This window comes from Lissotriton vulgaris, chromosome 12 (assembly GCF_964263255.1).
Source record: "Lissotriton vulgaris chromosome 12, aLisVul1.2, whole genome shotgun sequence".
Classification (NCBI taxonomy): Eukaryota; Metazoa; Chordata; class Amphibia; order Caudata; family Salamandridae; genus Lissotriton; species Lissotriton vulgaris.
Genome location: NC_141700.1, coordinates 628,545,489 through 628,563,721, shown reverse-complemented (window position 1 = coordinate 628,563,721; position 18,233 = coordinate 628,545,489). Strand labels below are relative to the sequence as shown.

At 48.5% G+C, this 18,233-nt stretch overlaps 1 pseudogene; it reads left to right on the top strand.

The window, feature by feature from the left end:
* Positions 1 to 12,900, top strand: part of LOC147677885 (small ribosomal subunit protein uS5-like) — a 31,093-nt pseudogene extending 18,193 nt beyond the window's left edge.
* Positions 12,901 to 18,233: the final 5,333 nt, after the last annotated feature.

Sequence of the window (18,233 nt, the reverse complement as noted above, 5' to 3'; positions counted from 1 at the left end):
AAATGACTCGTCCTACAGCCCAGCAACCTCCAAAGCCTTGGGAGGCCTGCCTGCCTTCGACAAAGACCTCCAAAGAACAGCGGACTTGTTCACAAAGAAACCATCTTCAAATAAAAGACTCTGTAACCTGAAGAACTGCAAAGCCTGCTCCCCGGTTCCACCTCTGCACTTGACGCCTCCAGGCTGAGTCTAAGTCGCCCACATGTTCCAGCAAGGTTCCCCAGTGCTCCACAGCCCGAGTCCACCATCAGCTGACTTCTCTCAGACTCCTCGACGTCGCATGTAACCTCCATACGGAAACACCCCCCCCACCACCTCAACCGAAACCTGCTCCAGTAAGCTGTTTCCGATGCTAAAAAACACCCCTGCACTCATCCGCCCTGGGCCTTGGTGAAGAAGACCAAAGGTGTCTCTACCTCCCTGAGCATCGTAACTTACCTCTGCAGCTGTTGGTTTTCTTAGCCCGACCTCCTGGCCTGAGCCTTCAGCCTGTGTCCGATTTTGGCTGTCTCCATTGCTTTACAGTGGGCACCTGGCGATGTTTTGACACCCTGCATCCAGCCTCCCCTGTGCCGCAGTATTGGCTCTGTTTTGGGCCCCACCAGTGCTTGCTTCAACCCCTGGAGACTGCCTCCCCCCCCTCCAAGCCACTGCTACCTACCAGTGGGCAGCCTTTGTCTGATTGCCTCCAATCCCCATTGATTTGCTTTTGGCACCTGACCTCGAACTTGCAACCGGCCATCTCTGTGCCCCAGGCGGTGCACTGTTGGTGCTGAACTGAACCTTGCCCAATACTGACCGTAACTTACGAAGACTGGTCTTGTAAGTCGATATTATACCTATGTATGCTGAATGTTTTCTTCCTTCCATAGTCTGAAAATTGTCTATTTTTGAAACTGAAAGGTTTTCTATTGAAAAACGTATTTTCCTATGACAAAGATCTGTGGCTCTGCAAAATAAATATAACCAAGTATTTTTATAAATTGGTCTCGGATTTATTAATTGAGTGTGTGTCTCATTTATTGCCACTGTGTTTACAACAAATGCTTAACACTGCTCTCTGATACGCCTAACTCCTCGCCTACACTACCACGAAAGAGAGCATTAGTATTATCTACTTTCGCCTCTAGGGGTCCACTGGACTCTCTGCACACTATACCTCTTTTTGGTGTAGTAAAGATAGCCAGCTTCCAACAGAGGCACCTTCCGAAAATTCTTACTGGGTTAGCAGCCCATAACACCAGGGAGGTAGGTCCTACAAATTGTTCAGAAGGCCTCTGCCCCACCTTCTTTTCCGCATTTCCACTCCTTCCACCGTCCCTCTCAGTGACTAAGGGAGGACCCTCTCTCTGTTGTGCAGCAGGAAGTGCAAGCCATTCTGACCAAAGGGGCTATTGAGAGGGTGCCCATGTCAGAATGAAACGATTCAGAAAAGGGGGTGGTGATGAACAGAGTGTCTGAATTAAGCAGACCACTCTTACCCAGTCCAAAGATCAGGGCTTGATCCATCACCGTTATTTAGCTCCCTGAACCATCCCAGCTCAGAACCTGGCTATATGCAAATCAGTCTGTCCCTAGCCCAGTGCATCATGGGAACAGGGCAGACTAAACTACCAAGCCAATTCTTCACCAGAAAGGAGACAATCTTCCGGGGACCGGTTTCTGGCATTTCAGCCGTCGTCGGCCCGGCTTGCTTGAATCCTGATGGTGCAGTGAGCAAGGGACTCATGTCTGAGTATACCCTGCCACACCTATAGTGGCCAAAAACGATTCAGAAAAGGGGGTCACCACCCCCTTTTCTGAATCATGCAAGAATGAGGGCATGGTGATAGTCACCCTACTTTCCGGTGCCCAAAAGAACGGAAGCCTTCATCCTATTTTAGGCCGGTGCCCTCATTGCCTTCCTCCTGATGGAAAAACTCAAAATGCTCACTGAGTGGTGGTATTGGACCTGCATGATACCTATTTCCATATACAGAACCTGCAGGCCCTTCAGCGCCACCTGAGGTTTGTGGTGGGACAGGAGCATTTTCACTTCACTGGGCTTCCCTTTGATCTCACCAGAGCCCCTTGGCTGTTCACGAAAGTGATGACTGTGGTGGCAGCACATCTTCGGAGGTCAGAAGAGCTAGTCTTTCCCCTCACTAGACAATTCGCTGTTGAAGGCGGGCTTGCCCCAGGCATTCATCAACCACCTCCAGATTACCGCAAACCTCCTATCATCTTTGGGGTTCATCATCAATGTACTGAAGTCACACCTAATGCCTTCTCAAGCACTCCCTTTCCTTGAAGCCATTCTGGACATGGATAATTTTTCTGCCTTTCCCCGGAGAAGAGAGTCCACAACATTCAGGCTATGAACCCGATCTTTCAGCTTCTACTCTGGATTTCAGTGAGGTCAGCTCTGAGGCTGCTTGGACTGATTGCCTCCTGCATCCTACTGGTCGAGCACGCCAGGTGGCATATGTGGACTCTGCAGCGGAATCTGAAGTCTCAGTGGGGCCAACATCAATGGGACCTTTCCGACCAGGTTCAGATTTCGGAGAAGACTCCAAAAGATCTGCAGTGGTGGCCACTGGACTGCGAATGGGTCAGCAGTAGACCCCCTCTTCCTTTCCCACACAGAGCTCCCAGTGGTGATTGATGCATCACTCTGCGTCGGGGGTGATCTTCTGGGAGAGTTGGAGATCAGAGTCCTCTGTTCTCCAGTAGAGCTGTGGCTGTGGCAGTCATAACAAAAGCGGGCACTTTTGTTATGACTGCACAGATGTTAGAAATGAGCCCCCGTGGGCCAGCATACATCATGAATAGCTTCTACCACCTCATGAGAGTTCTACTCGCTGGTGATTTCGTCATGGGGTAGAAAACCCAATGACTTAGCTGGAAATTACTGATGCAGTTGAGCTCCTGTAAATTGCAGTTCCATTTACATTGGGCAAAATCTCTAACTGTATTCTTCAGGAACAGGTCTTGTAACATTATGCAATGACTTTCGTACCAGTGGTTTGGGCCCCTTGTGAACTTCCTGGGGTGAAATCTACATTGCCCTGTATAGTGGTAAAGTCGGAGGGAAAGGTGGAAGCAGCGGTCCCTCATATCTCCATGACCGCCCTAAAAGATGTCTGAAACATAGCAAACCTAGTGCCTGGCATGTCTGGTTATGCACTTTTTGAAAGGTTTTCAACATTTGTTTCCTCCCTCTTCCTTTGTCATGCCAAAGTGGGACCTTAACCTGTTAAGTGTGGGTGTCAGCCAATGACCAACACTCGTACTGCCTCCCCACTGCGTATGATGCCCACTGGCCGACACTAGGGAGGGCTTCAAAGGATCCTCCAGTGCTTGCATCGGAGGATTCACGTTTTAAAAATAAAAAGGCTGGGGGCGAAACAGAATAGCTTCCGCTTCAGGCCCAGTCTTAGCCATTAGTGACGTCGGCGTGCTACTAAGGTGGCCTTCTTAGTTTTGAGGGAGGCATTGCTGGAAAGGGGAGAGTCTCTCCCTTCCTGCAATGCCTTTCTCAAAACATTTCTAGATGTGGATCGCGGAGGGATAGCGTTCCACGAGCAGGAATCACTAGACACCAGGGATGTTCTGATTTTGAGGTTGGCCCTCCTGGTATATGGGCTGTACCCTTCTGGGGGCATTTATATTTTGAAATGGTACATTTTTTTCTCCTGGGCTGTGCGAATGTGCCCCCAGGGTGTTGAAAACATGTTTTTTATTGGAATTTTTTTTAATTGTCAGAGCATCTGCTTTTCTGTCATACGTGCCGACCCCCTGTTGGCCCCATATTTTTGGGGGAAATATGTGTTTTCTATGGGGGCCTATTGCGGCCCCCACGGGAAACCATACAGTTCCAAAAAATAAAATGAACTGTAGGTATTGGGTCGACCCCCTTTGTCAAATGTGTGTTTTTCCTGGGATGGTAACCGTGCCCCCCAGGGGAGAAAACACATTTTTTAAACAATGCAGTATTTGCCACATAACTATCCACTGCATAATCTGCAGATTATTTATATATATATATATATATATAAAGAAAAAAAAGAGTTGTAGGTCAAAAGTGACTGAAAATGTAGCAATATCTCTGCATGCAGCAGATGGCCCTGCACAAACGTTGTCTGGTCATCATTCAGTTGCTTATTTCTGTATTTAGCTGTTATACTGATGCTAATAAGGTGAAATCTTTGCCCGGCGGTATTAGCATGTTTTCAAATCATAAAATAATAAAGTAATCCTATGGTTCCTGTTTGATATTGGGCGCAGCTCCCTGCTACTTGCATCATTTTCCCTTGGCCGCCGTTCTGTTACCTGTTCTCCCTCCCGCCGCCACTGCATACCATCCTGTGGCCGCCGGGTGGAGGGAAGAGGAAAACACCACAAGAACCGGCATCCTTTGCGGCCGCAGCCGCTGACTCCGCGCCTGGAGGCGCTTAAAAACTGAGGAGAGCCCCGGCAGAGCGGGCGCTCTATGGTTCATGTTTGATATTGGGCGCAGCTCCCTGCTACTTGCATCATTTTCCCTTGGCTGCCGTTCTGTTACCTGTTCTCCCTCCCACTGCATACCATCCTGTGGCCGCCGGGTGGAGGGAGGAGGAAAAGACCACAAGAACCAGCATCCTTTGCGGCCGCAGCCGCTGACTCCGTGCCTGGAGGTGCTTAAAAACTGAGGAGAGCCCCGGCAGAGCGGGCGCTCTATGGTTCCTGTTTGATATTGGGCGCAGCTCCCTGCTACTTGCATCATTTTCCCTTGGCCGCCGTTCTGTTACCTGTTCTCCCTCCCGCCGCCACTGCATACCATCCTGTGGCCGCCGGGTGGAGGGAGGAGGAAAACACCACAAGAACCGGCATCCTTTGTAGCCGCTGACTCCGCGCCTGGAGGCGCTTAAAAACTGAGGAGAGCCCTGGCAGAGCAGGCGCTCTATGGTTCCTGTTTGATATTGGGCGCAGCTCCATGCTACTTGCATCATTTTCCCTTGGCCGCCGTTCTGTTACCTGTTCTCCCTCCCGCCGCCACTGCATACCATCCTGTGGCCCCCGGGTGGAGGGAGGAGGAAAAGACCACAAGAACCGGCATCGTTTGCGGCCGCAGCCGCTGACTCCGCGCCTGGAGGCGCTTAAAAACTGAGGAGAGCCCCCGCGACGCGGGACCGCGCGCAGGATAAGCCGGGGAAAGGGCGGGCCGTCTTAAGCCGAAGTAGGCCGGGCTGGGCCCCCCCCCCCCCTGACATTTCTGACGGGACATTGGCTACCTGACCTGGAAACGAACTAAGTAAGGTGTCATTACCCCGTTATTGTGATAAAGTTTAAATCTTAAACATTGTTAAGTATTTAAGTCTATCCACCTTACTTAAGGGCACTACAGTAGCCATTGTGAGCCAGATAGAATACTGCGGTACTAATAATGAGTCCCGGGAAAAACCCACTGGCGGGAGGGTCTGTCCAAGGGACTTTGGACCTATTTATAACCAGGGCTGCAAGTGCCTTAGAACGGGAAATAGCCCTTACGGAACGTCATTTATCCATTGAGCTTTTGTACAACAAGCGCTCGTCTCTAGGCCTTATACAGCATACTATCACTCCCCCGAACACACTTATAGAAAGGGACTCCATGGGAGACATTGGTATCCCCCAACAACTACAAGATCGTAGTGCTTCCACTAACACCAGTAGGGTGTCTGTTATTGACGATTCGTATCTAGAAACCCCTACGATAATTAGCACTAACGCGGACACACACCCCACGTCTACCACAGTGTCTAGTGTTCAAAAATCACCCGGCCTAGGACAAACAAACAAAAGGAAACGAGGGGGAAACAGACATAAGGGCAGGTGCGCCAAGACTCTAAAAACGACTTTAACAGTCACAAGTCCCTCTAAGGGCTTGCAGGTTAAAGCAGAAAATGTAATCCAGCCACAATGTCTTGCTTCTTCCATTGATGTTTATTCAAAATTACAGGGAAATATTGAACATTTAATTAGATCTCTTATACTACCTCTAGTAGAGCGGGTTAAAAATATGAACGAACAGCTGGGGGGCATGGAGGAGGTAATTACATCAAATACCAAAATCCTACATGAATTGGCAGCCACCAAAGCAAGTCCTATTTAAAGAATGCCAATTTCGGATGGGCAAAATATCAATCAAGTAATCAGTAATGGCATTACATCTCAGACACAGGTAATTGACACCCCCCCTCCCCCCACCGAAACAAACTAGTACATATAAGAAAGACAGGGAAGGGAGGGAAGGAGGACCTATTAAGCCGAAAAATCTTGTCCCAGAAAGTAAATATGGGAAAACCGCTAGATCCCAAGATAGGGATGAACAAGGTATCTTTCGTAGAATAGACTTACCACCTGAATCAGCAGCCTACGTTATAGTCCTCACTGGGGCCCCCGAATCAATAGATGGAAGGAAAGAAGGGCACCCCGAACTCAAAAACAAGGTTGTCCATTGGCTTACACATAACAGGCCTCTACCGCCCAATATAAGTAGAGAGATTTTACATGTTAGAAGATTGGGATGGGTTGGCCAGAGACCAAAAGATGTACTAGGGGACGTGGTTGTCGTAAACTTCAGGGACCGCAGGGCAACCGCGTATTTAAGAGACTGGTACTTGGAAAGTGGAGGGGGAGGAATATCCACTAAGGACTTAACATATTTCTACCCCCAATATCAGATGATCAACACACAAGTGCCAAGGAATAATGCCGTAAGGGAGGCACGAGTCCCAGGCTTCAATATTTTAACATCAAACCGTTTTGCATTGTTGTCTGGACTCGAAGGGGTGGACTGACGCACAAACAGGATAGCTTGTAAAAGACAGGTCCCCGGAGGAACCGATTTGTCAATGCCCACCAAGGGAATATATGACAGGGCCAAACAAACCCCTTGAAAGACAGAAGGGGGGAACATGGGAAAGGAATTGATGCCCATCATAGTATGATTCAAGCAGAAAATGGGAGGGATTTAGATACTGACGATAACTCAAGAATAGAACACAGCTCAAACACAAACTACCCTGCACCCACAAAGACTAAAGCTATCTCCAGGAACACTGTCATAGGGAGGTACGCACAAACTACTGAGTGCATTAGTAATAACAAATCTGCCCAACTATTGGTGTCCTGGAACATAGCAGGACTCAAGAACAAAATGGTATCCTCGGAATGGCTAACCTTTATTGATAAGTATACCGTAATAATACTCCAGGAGACTTGGCAGATGGCACCCCAGTTTAGGCAGGGTTACTTGAATTTTTTCGTACCTGCAACACACAATATAAAGCAGGATGGTAGGCATAAAATTAAACAAATAAATTCTAACTGTAGTGATATTCTTATTGTAAAGCCTCAATCTCCTGACTTTAGAGATGTAATTGTTTTCAATGTCTATGCCAGGGGAAATCCAGGAGGCAAACTGTCCGAGATAGTCACCCAGTTGGGCCAACACTTGGATATATATATATATAATGGCAAGGCAAACTTATTGGTAGCAGGTGACTTTAATTGCTCGTTCGAGCCCCTGGATCAATATGATATTGAACTCACCAGGGCAGAAGACCGCAGCTGGCAGATTCCCGAATTAACCATCCCCCCCCATAAAAAGGTGGACACAGGCTGCTCTTCAGCTTAAAGCCCTATGCCTCGAACAGGGCCTCAGAGCAGTAAATGGCGGGTCAAATACAGACAAGAAGGGGAGACCTACTTTTGACAATGGGTTGAGCACTAGTCAGATAGACTATATTTTAGTCAACCTAGAGTTCTGGTCATCTATTCATGACATGGCTTTCATAAAAAGAATAGAGAGTGATCACAACCCCCTTAGTTTAGAGCTAGAATTATTTAAAGCCAAGGATGCTGTAGCCAGTCCGCCCATCATTGATATTTTTCCTACAAATAATACCAGAAGACTAAAATGGGCCAAGTGCCTTCTCAAACAGGAATATATTATTGAAATGGACAAATTAGTAGTAAGTGCAACCACAGAACTCCAGGGATGTACATCTAATGACGATCTCATGTCCAAGGTCGTTCCAATTCACATAACACTTTTTACAAATCTTAGTAAATATTTTATTAGAGAGGTAACTGGCCCACGACGTAATAATAGAAAGTGGGCAGAATCTTGGTATGGTAAAAGCTGCAGGGCTGCATACAAATTACTTGCTGCAGCGGTTAGATCGAAGAACAGAGATCTTTTACAAGATGCAAGACGTAACTATAAAACGACCCAGCAGAAAGCCAAAAAATCCTGGGATGAAAAATACTGGGAAGAGCTTTTTGAAGCCAGCAAATCGAGAAATATCGCAGGTTTTTGGGACCTAGTAAAATGGGGCAAGGGGTGTTACAGGGCCCACCCGGAAAATGTTGTCGCTCCTGAAATGTGGGTGTCGCATTTTAAGACTCAGTTTGCACACACAGATTGGGAAAAAGGGGCAAGCAGTAATACCATCCCTAATTATGTAACTATCACTCCACTGCAATTCAGCCTGAAAGAAGTTGAATATGCCCTAACTACTGTCCCTAAAGGGAGAGCTCCAGGGCCGGACATGATACCCGCGGACCTCTTCTTGCATGGTAGAGAGGTCTGGGCACCGTACATACAGCTACTTGCAAATGCCATTGCCAAAGGCTCCCCAATTCCAGACATTTGGAAGGGAGCCGAAATAATCCCTATCTTTAAGAACGGAGACCGTGCTGACCCCGCCAACTACAGGCCAATCAGCTTGATAACCTGCATCCAGAAGGTGGTGGCCAGGCTCGGGCTCTTCAGGATCCAGAGTTGGATAGATGACGCTGAGGTCATGTCGCCACTGCAAGCTGGTTTTCGCCCATTTACGAGTACCGTGGACCAGGTCTTCAGATTTGCCACTATTTATTGGCAGTGGGTAGTTCTTGGGGGAGGCACACTATATGCAGCCTTCGTCGATCTGAAATCGGCCTTCGACCTAGTGCCACGCACTAGGTTGTGGAGAGTTCTTCAGGCGCAAGGCATGCCACCGGAACTCCTCGCCCTTTTAATAAAATTCCACGAAAATAATTATGCACAGGTCAGGTGGGGGGAGTTAGGCCAGGCCACTGATAAATTCCCAACTGAGAGAGGAGTAAGACAAGGGTGTGTCTTGGCACCGACACTGTTCACACTGTAGATCAACAGGGTTATTGAATATTATAAGGACTCATAGACAGATGCTCCCAAGTTAAATGGTGTCCCGATACCCCTGCTGATGTTTGCCGACGACACCCTTTTAATTTCTAAAACACAACAAGGGCTCCAGAGAGCAATTGGGTGTTTTGAGGCTTTCTGTACGAATTATGGTTTAACCATTAATGTATTGATAACAAAATTTATGGTCATGCACAGACACAAGACCGTGAAAGGTAGGGCATTAATGAATGGAGAGCTCCTTGAACGGACCCAATGTTTTAGTTATCTTGGAATTCCCCTGGGGTCTAGACTGTAATGGAAACCTCATATGAATTACCTATCCACTAAACATGCACAGTTGGCAGGAGTGCTCTTAAGAGAACTACGATCCTCGGCTACACAACCAATAGCTCCAGCCCTAAAAATATATGACACTAAAATACGGGCCTCTGTGCTATACGGGGCAGAATTGTAGGGGCCATTTAACATCTCGGCCCTGACAATTGCTCAAAACAAGTTCATGAGGGGCTTGGCGAGGCTTCCCCCATCTACACCGCTGATACCCCTCTACTTAGACATGGGCAGTCAGAGAATTCAGGACGTTGCACGATTCAGATCGATCGCATATTGGCGGAGGATCTGGGTCACCCCTGAACTTTCTCACTATGCCCAGGCTCTATTAGAAACCAGAGACATGGACAAAGGGAGTAGAATACCCTGGTTTAGAGAAGTTAGGCTGATCTACAAAGCTATGGGACTGGGGGACGTATGAGATAACCCATTACAAAATACTTTCCCGTCACGCAAGACCCTAAAGGAGCTCTATTGGGCCATGGTAATTCAAAGAGATTTCCAGAAATGCACTGCCCCCTCAACAACTAGGGATTTCCTGGAGCAAAAACACATACCGGCCTACGAACCATACTGGGATGTTATTACCATCCCTGATGATAGGAAACTGTTCCACCAGTACAGGGTGGGAACTCTCCCAATTAACACATTCACCAGTAAATGGTCAACCAATAATGATGTCTTGTGCCCCTTCTGCACTACCCAACCAGAAAGCCTAGCCCATGTCCTTTTCATATGCCCCAAGTACAAATTTCCACGTCCCAAATGGCTGAGGCCAATATGTATTCAGAAAGGCATTAAAAGAGGCACTGAAGCGCTAAGGATTTTAAGAACGGATGGTTCTGAGAGCTTGGTAATTGCCGTGGCCAAATTCTTGAAATGGATGTGGGCAATTCGTAGGAATAAATTAAAATTATTGCACACTCCATCAGTTTAATCCTGTTTTAAACTTTGATTGTCTAGAAATTACAAATGTATTGAAAATCTAATATTTTTTTTTTAGTGTGTTTTAATCCTAATTCTATAATATTTATTCTCTTAACTAATGTGTATGGAACAATCAGCAGATTGGATCATTTTAGAAGCAAAAATAATAACATCCTTTAGATCTTGTAAAATATTAGATGAAATAACTATCCATTATTGCATTATGGATCTGATGCTGGGATTTTATCTTTATTCCATGTTGTTTTTAAATATGTTGTCTTTTATGACTTGCAGTTGAAATAAAGACTTATTTTGATTTGAAAGTAATCCTATCAAAAAATGTGCTTCATCATGCTGCATATTTTGCCTTTTTCTTGCTGCATAATTTAGTCAACCATGTTGCACAATTTGCTGCTCTCCTGCCGCGTAACTCCAGTGACCCTGGTGATAGCACTGACTTTTCACAAGGCGCATGCCTGTGCACAAAGTTGCAAGGGCTTTTATGTGAATGTGCGCTTCTTAAGCTCAAAGGTAGATTTCTGATTTCAGGAAATTCATTTTATACTGACAATGGCCCAGCAGCTCCCCCAACAATAAAGTTTTGCATAAGCTATGATAAAAGTATGCTGTGTTATACGGTACGTGGCAAGGTTAAGTAATACTGTGTTTTTGTCTTATTTTAGTGTCTCTGGAGACTTTGCAGCTGAATTGCAAAAGATAAGTGTATTTTTGTATATTTACTGTTGCACACTTCACATACGCACACCTACCGACGTATTTAGAATCCTACTTCTGCCTTTTACGTAGGACATTGTTTTAGAAGGAAGGTTTTAGTCAGTCAGCATAGATGGCATCTTGGTGGATGACTGCTGCCCAGGCCCTAACTTGAGCTATGGAGGACAACTCTGAGGCAGGATCAGATATTGTTACAACATCTGAGAAAGAGGAAAATGGAGCAGAATTTAGAACTGATTTTTCAGTTGGTGGAGTTGCATACGACAAATCATCTTCCAGCGATTCTGAGGGGCATAATGGTGGCAGTCGTGATGTCATTCGCAAGTGCAGTCTGTGCAGCAGAGTGACCTTAGCAGTGTAGACCAACCCAGAGGCACATGGGGCGGCAAGCACAGGTAGTTCTCTCTTGTCAGCCGTCCAATTCAGTGCAGCCCCAATTTCCCCCCGTTCACTGGCGATGTAGGATGTAAAGTTGATACAGCAAATTATTTACAGATTGACTATGTCCATCTATTTTTAGATGTTGACTTCCTTGAGGAAATTGTGAGGCAAACAAATGTGCGTGAAGAACAATTTCTGAGGGAGCATGGAGGCACTCTAGGGCACACAGGTGAGGAGTTGAATCCATTTTTGAGCCTTATACACAAAATGGGTTTAGAGCACAAACAAAGCTTGCTGTCCTACTGGTCTACTTGCGTGTATGGGGTAACATCCATCTTCACACTGTACATAAGCAGGGATAATCTTTTGCTATTGCAGCGTATGCTGTATTTTAATGATAATTCTGCAGCATTGCCCTGGGACCATCCAGACCATGACAGGATGTTCAAAATTTGGCCTGATGTAGAACATTTGTCTGCCAGATTTTCAGAGATTTATACTCCTGGAAAGATTATAGCCATTGATGAGTCCTTGATCCTGTACAAAGGGTAACTGCTATTCAGGCAGTACATTACAAGCAAAAGAGCTCGATATAGCATCAAGTTGTATATGCTGTGTATGAGCTCTACTGGCTATGTATACAGCTTGAGAATATATGTAGGGATGGACTCCACTCTGAACCCTGCAGGTTGCCCTCCCATGCTAGGAATCACAGGAAAGATTGTATGGGAGCTTGTCCAGCCACTGTTTCATGGTTATAACCTTTATGTGGACAACTTCTATACAGGACTAGAGCTGTACAATCTTGCACTGCGGCATGCAGTACAGTTTGCTGTCGCTGCAAAGGATTCCTGCAGGATCTTGTTTGTAAGAAGTTCCAAAAATTCCAGAGCACTATGTTATATTCCAAATAACTGCTTGCAGTCAAGATCCCTGATAGGCATGATGTATATGCGCTCATTACAATTCATGATGAGAGCACTTCCTCTATCACGGTTTGGGGTCAGATGGCCAAAATTCACAAGCCCACCTGCATACTTGACTACAAGTACATAGGTAGTGGATAAGAAAGATCAGGTTCTTCAGCCATACAATATGAGTTGTAAAACTCACACTCTGGATAAGAAGCTCTTTACTCACCTGCTCCAGATGTCAACATACAATGCGTATGTTGTTTATCATCAGACTACCATGGGAAGACTCATGTTTTCCTTGACTTTCAGTTGATCGTCATTGGAAGTCTTACTGCTACCGAAGCAGCAGCCTCCACTTCATATGCGATGCAGGATGTGGCAAGGCTGCAGGTTCAACACTTTGCCAACCACATTCCTACAACAGCTGAAAAGACTTGACAATGTCGCTGTTGCAGAGTCTGCTCTAAGCAAGGAAAGAGGCAGGAGAGGTGTTGTTACTGTCTCCACTGCCCATCTCAGCCAGGCCTGTTTTCTCCTACTTGCTTTATGTTGTACCATACAAAAGTGAAGTATTGGGAAATTGACTGAGCTCTTGCTAGGGAACGCCAGTTGACCTTGGTTTGATCCATTCCAGTTGTGGTCACTTGGCCCAGCCACAGAAGTGAAGTATTGTTTTTATTGGCACAAGTGGGGTAACGCTAGGTGGTATGAATGTTGTGCATTTCTGAAGATTCTGAAAGTTTCCATCACAGAAATGTAAGGTAAATGTGTGATTTCGGGAAAGGTTTGAGGTTTTCATGCCATTGTGGATAAGAAAAAAACCATGGCATCCACGAAAGGCACATAACCCTGGAATCCCCTGGTTGTCTAGTTTTCTAACCTATGCAGCTTTGCTAGGTTTCTCTAGGTGCCCGGTGAGCTAGGGCCCAAAATCCACTACTACCCACAATGCAAAAAAAGGGTCCTTTTTCAGTGCAAAAATGTATCTGATGGAGACTTTTAGCCACAGATTCCTTACCTTTGTATTTCCCAAGCATCAAACTGTATACAGATTTTTCTAGCAGTATACCTTATGCACCAGTAGGTGGGGTCGATCAGCTCCACCTCAGTCGTCCGCACTAGAATGCTGTTGCGGCACCTATATAGGCACCACCTAGGCGCACTAATATCAATTATTTTGTTTTTGCGCCACCAGCACTGATTGGGAGAAGAGCTACCCAAATAACATTTTTTCACAGAAATGTTGTGACTTTTTGGTCAGGTTATCTCCTGGTGCGGCGAGGATGTCATCATGTTGGACAGGTTTGAAGCCCTGCGGAGACTGCCACCTAGTGATATCGGTGACTGATCCACACCATGTCTGTATGTGGTGCCTGAACCGCGACCACAACACCAAGTCATGCTCCGATTGCCGGGTCATGGCATCCAAGGCTTTGAGGGAGAAGTCCCTGAGGCTGCTAGTGGCCCGGCACACAACTCTGCAAAAGTTGGGGTCCCAGTCGAGCAGAAGGTACTGAGATCGTTCACATAGTCCAAAGTCCTCTTCGTTCCATTCGTGATCGTTGGGACATTCAGGTAAGAGGTACAAGAAGACGAGTAAGAAGTCAAAGCACTCTGACTTCTTGCCCTTAGGCCGACTTGATGAAGGCGCATCAGCATCCAAGGCACGGTTCTTCGGAGCCTGTGCCTGGGTCGGCTCCACACCTCCCTGAATACCCGAGAGCCAGAGCAACCTCTACTCAACTTAAGAGTTTTATGCGGCCTTGTGCCTCATATTTAGGCAGCCCGACCCAGTCGAGGACCCTTCAGGCCCCTCAGGGGGTGGGCATTTGGTTCCACACTGGCGGTTCCGGCCCCAGTGCATCTGATAATGGATGCAGGTCGTACCACTTCAACCTTCCCCGACACCGGTCCCAATGACGATGCTCCAGGGGCCGCCGCACCAGCCTCATTTTCATCCCCAAACCTGACACGGAAACGAAGGGGCGAACGCCGACTCTGACGCCAGTAGGATCCTAGATCCGATCCTGAGCCCTCTTCCTATGGGCTAGGCCTCGGGGAGGAGCCACTGGACTCTTTAGAATACCAGCCATATGAGCCCAATGGACTGGTGTGAGGAACTGGATGATGTCAGCGGATAGGATACCTCTTAAGATACGGGCATGCTTTCTCCCACTACCATGGATACGGAGGAGGGAGCTTCTTATGCTGTGGTGGTGCAGAGAGCAGCTGAGGTCCTTGACCTCAGTGGTTGTCAAGACTAGTCTCTTGACTGAGGTGCTTCAACCAGGAGTCTCTTCCTCAGAACCCCTACACTTATTCAATGAGGAATTCACTGACGTCCTTCTGTGAACTTGGACCAAACCCAGCACAGGGGCTTCTGTGAATAGGACGATTTCCCGACAGCCCCGCTCCTGGGGACCCAAACTTACTCACCTAACACCCACCCTGGAGGCTTGGTGGGCAGAGCTTCCTCGTTCCAGGGTGCATTCCCTACTGCATCCCTGGACAGGGAATCCAAGAGGCTGGGCTACTTGGGGAAGAACATTATTTTTTCTGCCAGTCTGGCATTGCAGTCTGTGAACACCGCATGCCTATTGGGCCGCTATTCACACAAGCTGTGGGATATGGTTGCGTAAGTACTGCCGCAGGTCCCGGAGGAGGCGTGGGTCATCCTCTCCCAAGCTGTTACAGACTGGAGAGACATAGCAAAGTTCACGATCCATTGTGGTCAGGACACAACCGACTGGGCAGAGTGGTTTCCTTAATGATGGCCCAGAAGTGCCACGCCTGACTGAAAATGACTGGCTTCACAGGGATATCCAAGCTTCTTCGGAGACAAGGTAGAGTCGGCGCTGTAGCACTTAAAGAACTCGCGGGCTATGGCCAAGTCTTTGGGCCTCTCGGCTGCCTCACGTTATCCCCAGCCTGTCTTTCACAGCTAAGGAAGGGGCTTTCAACTGCGCCAGCCCTATCCTGGCCACTGAACCACACAAGCTTCCCAGCCCCTGCGTAGATGAGGGTGCGGTTCCTAGCAGGCTTGTGGGTTGGTAGCCAGCTGTCTGGTCCAGCCACCACCCCCCTGGCAGCTGCAGCCTCCAAACCTTCCTAATCTTGCACTTTTAGATCATGAGTATCCAGTTGTTGGCAGGATCCGCCATCATCTCCACCACTGGCAGTCCATAACATAGGACAGGTTGGTTCTGCAGATCGTCCAACGGGGCTACTCCCTCCCCTTCGAAACCACCCCTCCCTACCAGCCTCTCATCTCACAAGCGGCTGGCGGAGGGTCATTTGTCCTTGCTCTGCGAGGAAGTCAAGACCTTCTTGGCCAAGGGAGCCATAGAGAGGGTTCCGGGGCCAAAAGTAGGCTGTGGTTGTTATTCCCGCTTTTTATAAGGTGGTTCTGACCATTTGAGCCGCCCGGATTTTTCGCTTTTAGAACACATAATTGTTGAGCTTTTACTGTGGGAAAGCCTCATAAGTTGGGACTCACCCACAGTGAACTCATGATAAAAGAGACTACATGTGGGTTTTACCAGTGTCCCCCTGGTGAGAGTATGCCGCTGCAGCCGGAGTAAGGGGCACTGGGCTGGTCACAAGGAGACACATGTGTACATGTGTGTAGGGGCTGCTTAGAGGCGATTCCTGGCGTGCACAGCCCAGGAGCAGGTATAGATTGAATGGTGTGGCAGGAATTATGCAGAGCTGGGTGGTGTCATGGAATGGGCTTTAGACAATGGGAAGAAACATGAAAGGGAAAGTAGTGTGCTTTACTGTTTTTACTGAAGGACCGCTCCATTATTCTCCTATGAGGATGGGGATCACATGGGATAGTTTCACTTCCCTAGGGCTTATAAATTCCAAACACGCACTAAGGTACACTGCAACTTGTGTGAAAATGAGTATTCTGCTGGGTCCAAAACCATAACTGTACTGTTTATGGGTCATCCAGAAATGTCATCTTCCTCTGACTCAGCTCATAACCAGAGCTGGGGCTGACCCTGCCAGGCTGGCTCAATGACTTTACCCCCCAAGCTGTAGCATCAGAGGCCTAGCCCTTCACAGCAAGCATTCCAAGGCCGAAGGATTACTCTCCAAGAGGGAGAGAAGATGGGTGGAGCTACAGGTTAATCCATCAGCAGCTGTCACCTGGTGCCTGGCACAAAGCTGCTCTGGAGAGAAGGCAGCAAGGGGGCTTTTCAGAGACCATGTAGCATGAGACCCCTGGACGACGCCATATTGAACTAACCCAGAGGCCTGGGCAGGAAGGAGGAGCAGGGGCAGAGAGGTGAGGTGTCGCTGCCTGATAGGGCAAGAGCCTTTCTGCCAACCCCCAAATGCTTTAAAAAGAGCTTGCACAGAAGAAGGTAGGCAACCTTTGACCTCTAACTGGACCGACAACGAAGCACGTGGGGCTTCTCCGGTCTCCTATGCCCCCGGGGTGTGTCAGGGGCCAGGGACGGCCCCCTGAAAAAGACAAGTCAGGGAGCACCATCGCGCTCCCCCTGAAATTGCCCTTGAGGGTGCCACGAGCCCACCCTGGCCCCCGAAGACATCGGGGGAGGGGGGAGAACCATCATGCCCCCTCGAAGTGAGGTCTGGGGCCCAGGGTCCCCAAGTCCGGGCCTCGGAGATGGTGGTCATGAGGAGGGGGGCGTGCCATCGCACACCACCTCTCGCGGCTGAAGCCAAGCCGGGGAGCACCGTCGCGCTCGCCGTGAACGATGTCCTGGGGCCGGGACTCCAACCCCGGCCCCCAAAGCCAAGCCGGGGAGCGCCATCGCGCTCCCCGTGAAGAATGCCTTAGGGGGCCCGGGACCCCAACTCCGGGCCCCGGCGTAGTAGTGGAGGCGGGGGGAGTGCTGTCATACTCCCCCGCAGCAGTGGGAAGGCGGGGGAGTGCCATCTCCCTGCCCCAAGGACCCGCCAGACCAGAGGCAGCCTTGTGTCTGCCCACAGAAGCAGGCAGACCAGAAAAAAGGTGCCGGCTCCTGTGGCAGCACGCAAGGATGCTGGCCTGGCAGGAAGCGGGTGGGGGGAACCGGGGGTGGGCTCCTCGGGGTGACCTCCAACAATCTGGCCATGCCAGATGCCCGGGTGGGACCGGGCCCCCGCGAAGAAGAAGAGAGGCTGAAAGAGACGATGGGAGCAGCCGGAGGTGTGCTCTCCGAGCTGCCATAACTCACCTGGGGGTCCAGGTGCGAGCGGGTCCTCCAACGAGGCCTGCACGCCGCCAGCAGCGCGTCACGGCTCTCCCCGGAGCAGCGGGGGTGCCGCTGCTAATCATATTCACCACAGCAAGTGAAATACCCCAGGACAAAGAGGAAAGTCCCCCTTAAGTTTCTGGGGACTCCATAGAAGTAACCTCTCAAGGGCTCAGCCAGCAATCAACATTATCCCGCGGCTGGAACTTTTGTTCTACAGCTGGGGGTGCCTTGAGGAATGCATCAAGGTTTGGAGGGCTGTGCTGGGGATGTCTGGAGAAGGGCATCCCCTGGAGGTGAAGAGGTGCAGTTGCACGAGAAGTGCATTTACCAATGCTATTTCTATTGTGGGAGTGTAAGTCACATGAATATTGTGAAGTCTTAAGCAAAGTTGGGTTATGTTGCTGGACATTCCTGCTAAGGTGTCTGGCTGTAAATACTTAATCCTGTGATTATAACTGTGATGCCTTTTAGGGGCTGTGATTGCAATCCATTATAATTGTTATCAGCTATGATAAGTACCTCATTTAAAGTGATGCCTAAACATGTAAACTTGCTGTTGTG